The sequence below is a fragment of the Chamaea fasciata genome, unplaced genomic scaffold (assembly GCF_029207755.1).
Source record: "Chamaea fasciata isolate MVZ Bird 193981 ecotype frontalis unplaced genomic scaffold, bChaFas1.0.hap1 SCAF_45, whole genome shotgun sequence".
NCBI lineage: Eukaryota > Metazoa > Chordata > Aves > Passeriformes > Sylviidae > Chamaea > Chamaea fasciata.
The window spans coordinates 22,378-31,056 of record NW_027094130.1 but is presented as its reverse complement, the minus strand read 5'-3'; the positions used below and the strand labels follow the sequence as shown (position 1 = coordinate 31,056).

At 54.5% G+C, this 8,679-nt stretch overlaps 1 long non-coding RNA gene across 2 annotated transcripts; it reads left to right on the top strand.

The window, feature by feature from the left end:
- The first annotated feature begins 5,966 nt into the window (after positions 1-5,966).
- LOC136303955 (uncharacterized) lies at positions 5,967-7,048 on the top strand. 2 transcript variants are annotated; one of them, XR_010724321.1, is made up of 3 exons: positions 5,967-6,143; positions 6,312-6,440; positions 6,907-7,048. It is a non-coding gene; the product is annotated as an uncharacterized lncRNA (long non-coding RNA). The 2 variants fall into 2 exon arrangements; XR_010724320.1 differs by having other exon boundaries at positions 5,967-6,216.
- The last annotated feature ends 1,631 nt before the right edge of the window (positions 7,049-8,679 follow it).

Genomic DNA, 8,679 nt, shown 5'->3' with positions numbered 1-8,679 from the left:
CAGCACTGGTAGTCGGGGTGCCAAGAGGAGTTGTGCTTCTGTGCCAATCACTTCTGAGGCGGCTTGAACTCCTTCATAGGCGGCCAAGATCTCCTTCTCTGTGGGAGTGTAGTTGGCTTCAGATCCTCTGTAACTTCGACTCCAGAATCCCAGTGGTCGGCCTCGGCTCTCCCCTGGCACCTTCTGCCAAAGGCTCCAGGACAAACTGTTGTTCCCAGCTGCAGAATAAAGCACATTCTTCACATCTGGTCCCATCCTGACTGGGCCAAGGGCTACTGCATGAGCAATCTCCTGCTTGATCTGGGCAAAGGCTTGTTGCTGTTCAGGGCCCCAGTGGAAATTGTTTTTCTTGCGGGTAACTAGGTAGAGAGGGCTCACGATCTGACTGTATTCAGGAATGTGCATCCTCCAAAAACCTATGGCTACTAGGAAAGCTTGTGTTTCCTTTTTGCTGGTCGGTGGAGACATTGCTGTGATCTTATCAATGACCTCAGTGGGGATCTGCCGCCGTCCATCTTGCCACTTTACTCCCAGGAACTGGATCTCTCTGGCAGGTCCCTTGACTTTGCTCTTCTTGATGGCAAACCCGGCTTTCAGCAAAATCTGGATGATCCTCTCTCCTTTCTCGAACACTTCAGCTGCAGTCTTTCCCCACACAATGATGTCATCGATGTACTGTAGATGTTCCGGAGCCTCACCCTTCTCCAGTGCAGCCTGGATCAGCCCATGGCAGATGGTGGGGCTGTGTTTCCACCCCTGGGGCAGCCGGTTCCAGGTGTACTGCACGCCCCTCCAGGTGAAAGCAAACTGAGGCCTGCATTCTGCAGCCAGAGGAATGGAGAAAAATGCATTGGCAATGTCAATAGTGGCATACCACCTTGCTGCCTTGGACTCCAGCTCGTACTGAAGTTCCAGCATGTCCGGCACAGCAGCGCTCAGCGGTGGAGTCACTTCATTCAATGCACGATAGTCCACAGTCAGTCTCCATTCTCCATCAGACTTGCGCACAGGCCAGATGGGGCTGTTGAAGGGTGAGTGGGTTTTGCTGACCACCCCTTGGCTCTCCAGCTCACGGATCATCTTGTGGATGGGGATCACGGCGTCCCGATTTGTCCGATACTGCCGACGGTGCACTGTCGAGGTGGCAACAGGTACTTGTTGTTCTTCTCCCTTCAGGAGTCCCACTGCAGATGGGTTCTCTGATAGTCCCGGCAAGGTGTTCAACTGCTTAATGTTCTCTGTCTCCACAGCAGCTATTCCAAAAGCCCATCTGAGTCCTTTAGGGTCTTTATAATATCCATTCCTGAGGAAGTCTATGCCCAGAATACATGGAGCCTCTGGGCCGGTCACAATCGGAAGTTTCTGCCACTCCTTCCCGGTCAGGCTCACCTCGGCTTCAACCAGAGTCAATTCCTGTGATCCCCCCGTCACCCCGGCAATGGAAATCGGTTCTGCCCCCACATGTCCCGATGGCATTAGAGTACACTGCGACCCAGTATCTACCAAAGCTTCATATTTTTGTGGCTCTGATGTGCCAGGCCATCGAATCCACACAGTCCAAAAAACCCGATTTTCCCGTGCCTCTTCCTGGCTAGAGGCAGGGCCCCTCTAGCGCTGGTTATTATTCCCTTCTTGGACATACATGGTAGAGGTTCCTTCGAGGGAATCTGACACAGCATTCCCACCTCCGTAATACCTGGCAGCTTGCTCATGGGAGGCTGAGGCTACCTTCATTCTAGTGGAACTCCCTCTGTTAGCGTTTCTCTCCTTGAGCTCACGTACCCGTGCTGCCAGGACAGAAGTAGGTTTCCCATGCCACGGTCCCATGTCCTCCCCATGGTCCCGCAGATAAAACCACAGGTCAGCTCGAGGGGTGTACCCTCTCTCTCTCGCTGGGGGATGTTGGGCTCTGATTCTGGGGCCTGTGACTCGCACCGGTGCTACATGGGAACTGTTCCTTCTCATCTCCTCTCTCATTTCCCTCATCTCCTCTTTGAGTTCCTTCACCACCGCAGAGACATGAGCCTGCATTGGGCCACTGGTCATACTTTCATAATTTCTGAGCTTGTTGGCAACAGAACCCACTGTCTCTCGGTTATCCTCGGCATTAATTGTTGCGATGAATGTGGCGTATTGGGATGGTCCATGAGTTGCCAGATTCCACAACATGTGCCCTGTGCATTTAACCTTGTCGGGGTCATTATCATGCTGTCCGGTCTTCCCAAAAAGTACTTCCAATACCGCCACTTCTCTCAACTGTTGGATTCCTTCCTCAAGGGTCTTCCATCGCATTCTATTGTTGTGCTCTTGCATTCTGTCTCTGTGGACAAATCTCTCTCTCACACTCATTAGAAGTCGTTCCCAAAGGGGAAGGGGCCTTTGCTCTCTTACAAATACCTGATTTATACCTGAATCCTGGGTCAAGGGTCCCAAATTCCTTGCTTCAGCACTATCCAGTTGCACACCTGTACCCATAAGGTCCCAGACTCGAAGTAGCCAGGCTGTATAAGCCTCACATCCTCGTCGTACAGTATCTTTTTGCAGATTACGTAGACTTTCATATGTCAGGGACTCAGTGATGATTTCAACCTGTGGCTCTTCTGTGGACTGTGAGGACCCTCCTTTCTTATCCTTAATAACAGGATCTGACGATTTCACTTTACACTTCCTTGTTTCCACAGGGGCGACTGCTGCTGGCTGTGGCTGCTCTTGTGGTTCAGCTGGAACCTGGACAGTTGTAACATCTGTGGGTTCCACTGCTGCACCATCAGTCTCTGCCTTCTCGGGGCAGGGGGAGGGTTTTTCATGAGCTGGGGAAATGTACTCCTTCAGTATCTGGCCCATCTCATGCATTTCTTTTACCAGAACTTCAACCCAATCCGGGTGGGTCCTTTCTGAGGCCGGCTGTGGGGCAGAGTCAGGCTCTGGGGTATCATCCCTATTCTGTGGGGTAGGTATCAGGGTGGTTATCCAGGTCAATCTTCCCTTATCTCTGAATGCTAAATAGAATATGCCTATTAGCAGCACCAGCCATTGTATGATATCATTAGCATTCAGAGAGGATTTAAACCCTTCAAAAACTGGTGGGGCAGACCCAAAGAGATGGGTAAAGGGTTGGGAAAAAGAAACTTCCCCCGGTGTCATTTCCTCACAGTAGGTACCATTGTTAAAGTAACTCCAAAAACACACAGTTAGTGTACGATAGCCCTGAATCCATGTGCCTGCCTTCCAGAGGAAATTAAAAATCCATGAGTTTTTCACCTTATTAAGCCATAAAATAAACTGGATGACAGTCACAGTAGCCTTAGTTATAGGGCCCATGTTTAGATAAGGGCCTGCAAATGGAAGGAATACAGCCACAACCACATGCCACCCAAACCAGGCTAAGTTAGACCACATGATGCAGCCTAATGAGGTTTTTATATTTAACGCACACAAAAGAAAGTACTAGGTTAGTTAAGAACTGCTATTTCTCTTCCCTTTTCTTTTCTCAGTGCCCTCAAGCGCCACGTTGGGCGCCAAAATCTGTCTTGGTTTGGGAAGACAGGTAGCTGCTAGGTAAAATTACAATCAGAGGCTCTTTGGCAAAGATTTGGGAAATAGGAATAGCAGTTCTTTACTAGTATGTAATACGAAGCAAACAAACACAAAAAAAAAACACCTCCCCCCCCCACCAAACAACTACAGCATTAATGACAAACGACAACAGTACTAAGAACTTTGAGGGCTTTGTTTCACAAGACCCAGGGCAGTTTGGTTTCGGTGTCTCTGCAGGATCTTTAGAGCACCAAGCTGAAACAGTGGAAAAGTCCTGGGCTGGGAGCTGGGAAGGCAGAGTGTCCCGGAAGACAGGGGCAGGATGTCCCGGCAGCGCAGGGAGTGCAGGGTCACGCTGTAGCAAGACAAGCAGCGCCGAAGAAGCCGAAGGAGAGGCAGGGCCTGAACCAGCTCCCCGCGGGTGGCCGGCAAAACTCAGGCTTCAGGCCGAACTGGTGATAGTAGATTTCCAAGGACTGGATCCCTTTGGCCACAGTCAAACTCCTGTTAGCAGCACGGAAAGTGATTCTCCTAGCCTGGGAAGCGAGAAAACGCCGTTTGGCCGCGCCTCGTGCACTCTCCGGCGGTACGCTTGCTGGCAGGCTTGGAACAGCGTCAAACGCTGTTTCCGAGCTCTCCACAGGCAGAGAAGCTGTTTGCAGCACGGCAAGTGCTTCTCCTAGCCTGGGAAGCGAGAAAACGCCGTTTGGCCGCGCCGAGTGCACTCTCCGGCGGTTCACTCGCAGGCAGGCTTGGAACAGCGTCAAACGCTGTTTCCGAGATCTCCACAGGCAGAGAAGCTGTTTGCAGCACGGAAAGTGCTTCTCCTAGCCTGGGAAGCGAGAAAACGCCGTTTGGCCGCGCCTAGTGCACTCTCCGGCGGTTCGCTTGCTGGCAGGCTTGGAACAGCGTCAAACGCTGTTTCCGAGCTCCCCACAAGCAGAGAAGCTGTTTGCAGCACGGAAAACGCTTCTCCTAGCCTGGGAAGCGAGAAAACGCCGTTTGGCCGCGCCTCGTGCTTTCTCCGGCAGTACGCCGCAGGTTGGCTGCGAACAGCGGTAGGCGCGGTTTCCAAGCTCCCCACAAGCAGAGAAGCTGTTTGCAGCACGGCAAGTGCTTCTCCTAGCCTGGGAAGCGAGCAAACGCCGTTTGGCCGCGCCGAGTGCACTCTCCGGCGGTTCGCTCGCAGGCCGGCCTGCAACAGCGTCAAACGCTGTTTCCGAGCTCTCCACAGGCAGAGAAGCTGTTTGCAGCACGGCAAGTGCTTCTCCTAGCCTGGGAAGCGAGCAAACGCCGTTTGGCCGCGCCGAGTGCACTCTCCGGCGCTTCGCTCGCAGGCAGGCTTGGAACAGCGTCAAACGCTGTTTCCGAGCTCTCCACAGGCAGAGAAGCTGTTTGCAGCACGGCAAGTGCTTCTCCTAGCCTGGGAAGCGAGCAAACGCCCTTTGGCCGCGCCGAGTGCACTCTCCGGCGGTTCGCTCGCAGGCCGGCCTGGAACAGCGTCAAACGCTGTTTCCGAGCTCTCCACAGGCAGAGAAGCTGTTTGCAGCACGGCAAGTGCTTCTCCTAGCCTGGGAAGCGAGCAAAAGCCGTTTGGCCGCGCCGAGTGCGCTCTCCGGCGGTTCGCTCGCAGGCCGGCCTGGAACAGCGTCAAACGCTGTTTCCGAGCTCTCCACAGGCAGAGAAGCTGTTTGCAGCACGGCAAGTGCTTCTCCTAGCCTGGGAAGCGAGCAAACGCCCTTTGGCCGCGCCGAGTGCACTCTCCGGCGGTTCGCTCGCAGGCCGGCTTGGAACAGCGTCAAACGCTGTTTCCGAGCTCTCCACAGGCAGAGAAGCTGTTTGCAGCACGGCAAGTGCTTCTCCTAGCCTGGGAAGCGAGCAAACGCCGTTTGGCCGCGCCGAGTGCACTCTCCGGCGGTTCGCTCGCAGGCCGGCCTGGAACAGCGTCAAACGCTGTTTCCGAGCTCTCCACAGGCAGAGAAGCTGTTTGCAGCACGGCAAGTGCTTCTCCTAGCCTGGGAAGCGAGCAAACGGCGTTTGGCCGCGCCGAGTGCACTCTCCGGCGGTATGCTGCAGGCTGGCTGCGAACAGCGGCTGGGCGCGATTTCCGTGCTCCCCACAAGCAGAGAAGCTCCTCCAGCACCGAAAGTGCATTTTCGGGGCTGGGAAGCAAGATTTCACTTATTCATTATCTGCAGTGCGCTTACCTGCTCGGCGTGCTTTGCGGCGGCTGAGATCCTCGAGGAGCGGCAGACACGCGTCTCCCGGGCCGGGAAGCGTGGCCTCGCTGTTTCGTCACTTCCGGTGCTCCTGCCGTGCGTGCAGCGCCGTGCAGAGGCGGAGGAGCTCGAGGAGCGGCGGCCACGCCTCTCCGGGGCCGGGATTGGAGAAGTCGCTTGTTCGTCACCTGCCGTGCGCCTGCCGTGTTCGGCGCGCTCTGCAGTGGTAGAGAAGCTCGAGCAGCTGCGGCCGCGCGTCTCCTGGGCCAGGAAGCGAGAACTCGAGCCCGATGAGGAGTGTCTGCTTCTGCTTTTAACTTGTGGAAAGTTCAAAGCCTGTGGCTGTAAAATTAGCAGCAATACTGGTGCCTTCTTTTATCGCTCAAGGTCACTGGCCAGCAGGGAACAAGAAGTGTCCCAGGACTTGTTGGTGCCCTGGCAGAGAGAGAAGCAGCAAATGGTGTTGAGAGAATTTCTGGGAGTGCATGTGGGATCCTGCTTTTCTTGACAGCTTGAGAAATGATCTGAACAGAAAAAATATCTTTCTTTTTACAGGAGAATCTGATGTGGAACATGGGACCAGGATGACTTGCTGTGACTTCTTGAAAGCTGGAAAGAAGGCGATGTTAATCTTTTTGGCTAGAGGCAAAGTGTCTGCAAAGCCTTGGAAGAAGCCTATGCCAGGTAAGTGAGGACACGAACAGGAAAACACCTGGAGGCTGTGATGTGATTTCACGGAGGGTTATGGATTCCTGTCTCAAATGTCCATGTGTCAGTAGGGCTGGATCCAAGTGCCCTGGTGGAGAGGCAGGGTTGTCCTGCATTCCAGCTTTTTAGTGGCTGGAGTTTTGCCCAAGGAAGAGCAGCATCCTGATTTTGCTGCCATGTTCAGCCAGCACAGAGCTGTTGGGTGCCTCCGTCCAGGAGCAGCAGGAGCCTGGATTTCTGTCCCTGGGATTGCCTTGCTGTCCAAGACGAGGGCTGAAGGTGAGGGGCAAGGCAGCGCTGGGAGCTCTGGGAGTCAGGAGTGCCAGGCCTTTCATCTCCTGGTGCTGCTCAGGTGTTCACCAGAGGGTTTTTTTGACGGCCTTTGGCTTTCTGGATGGAAGCAAAAGGGTCCTTTCCCCTCCCTGCCTTCTGTCATTCCCAGGTCAGCCCCTGCTCTTTGCTGGCAGGCTAAATAGCCTCAGGAGTGGGCCGAGGAAGTGCTGCCTGATCTGTGAGGTTCCACAGGAGATGGGAGCAGGCTTTGCGCAGAGGTTCAAGCACCTTGGGACTTCCTGAAGGCCTGAGGCCTGAAGCAGAGTCTTGAGGCAAAGCTGACCTCTGGGTGAGCCTTCAACCCAGATGTTGTGTTTGTATCCTGTCGGCAGTGCGGTAGCCAGGATCGTTAGTGTTCTGGGCTAGGTCCGTGCTCATTAGTGAAACATGGCTTGACCTTTCTGTGTTCAGAGGCCGGACAGGGCCCTGAGATGAGTCCTGTGGCCTTGTTGGGAGGAGCGGGGCCAAAGGCAGCTCCTGCATTGCTCCTGAAGCCCTGGCCAGGCTTTGGGGCGACGCCGGAGGAGGCTGAGCCCAGCTGTTCCCGCTGTGGGAGTTGTGTGCGCCTGTTTACTGCAGCATTTGCCCGACCTGGGCCCTGTCCCGGCACAGCCGGAGCCTCTTGGCCTGCGGGCGGACGCACCCGCGGGAATTGCCAGTTCTGGGGGGGCTCTCCAGGGCTGGGTTGTGACAGGGGATTCCCAGCTGCTGGGGGTGAGGCTCAGGGTCCCTGGTGCTGGATCTCAGTCCCTGTAGGTCACCTTGGGTAGCAGTGCTGGGGAGCATTGCTGAGCTTCTCCTTGGGAGGTTCTTGGCTGCTCTGAGCTGTCGCCAAAGACCCTGAGCTCCTGAGGTTGGTGTCTGTGTCTTTGGTGCTGACCCTGCCCCCTGGCCAAGCTACTTTGGAGGGTTTGAAGGGTCTAGGGCTGAGCGCCCTTTGGGCAGTTTGCTGCCAGCCTGGTGTGCTCCTGGAAGTGCCGCTGACCTGCCAGGACTGAGGAGCTGCTGGCTGGGTGCTGCTTCTGTTCTGCAGTGGGAGCAGGTAGCCACAGGGATACAGGGGGAAAATGGGCTGCTGAAATGAAGGAAACAATATGCTTCTAACAGCAGCTACTTTCTTGTGTACATAAAGCTACAGTTCCAGTTTCTAGCACTACTCTTCATGGGTACAGGTGTCTCTCTCAGTCGGCTAAGTTATTTCTCCATCACGGAGGCAGGCAGGAAGGCAGGAACGCACGCACGCATCTTTCAGGGCACTTAATTGGTTAAGTGTCCATCACCGTGCTATGTGTCTCCTATCTGAGTTCTGCATTTCTTGGAGAGGCTTTCCTAGGCTCTTATTTTCAGAGCTGTTGTTGTTCCTGTAGCCTTGATGAATTCCTGCGAACTCTGGAAAAGAAGACTGCAGGTGTCATCTTCACTACAAACAGTTTGGCTGATACAGGGAATGGCCCAAGTTATTCAGATACATTGCTACACCGGGAGGGCTTAGAGAGAAACCTGGAGATGGGTTGTGGAAGCCTGAAGTGGGATCTTCTCCCCTGCCGACCCTTGTGTAAGAGACGGTCCGAAGATCCCTCATCTGCCTCACGACCATCGTCAAGGACAGAGACTGAAACCCCTAAAAGGGACTTGAAAATCTCAACACAGGAGTTCTGGCCTGGCTGAGGTGGGATGGTGGCCAAGTGCTGCCTGCAGGTGTGTTTGATGGAAAACACCCAGCACCCATATGGGAACATCAGAACCTGAGCAGAAACAATGGGCAAGTCACGGTGAAGTGACCGCGCCTGCTGACACTGCACCTGCTGACTTGGACTGGTTGACACTGTACCTGCTGACGACCGACTCGTTCTGGGTTCTCTGAATGAACACACTGCAATGA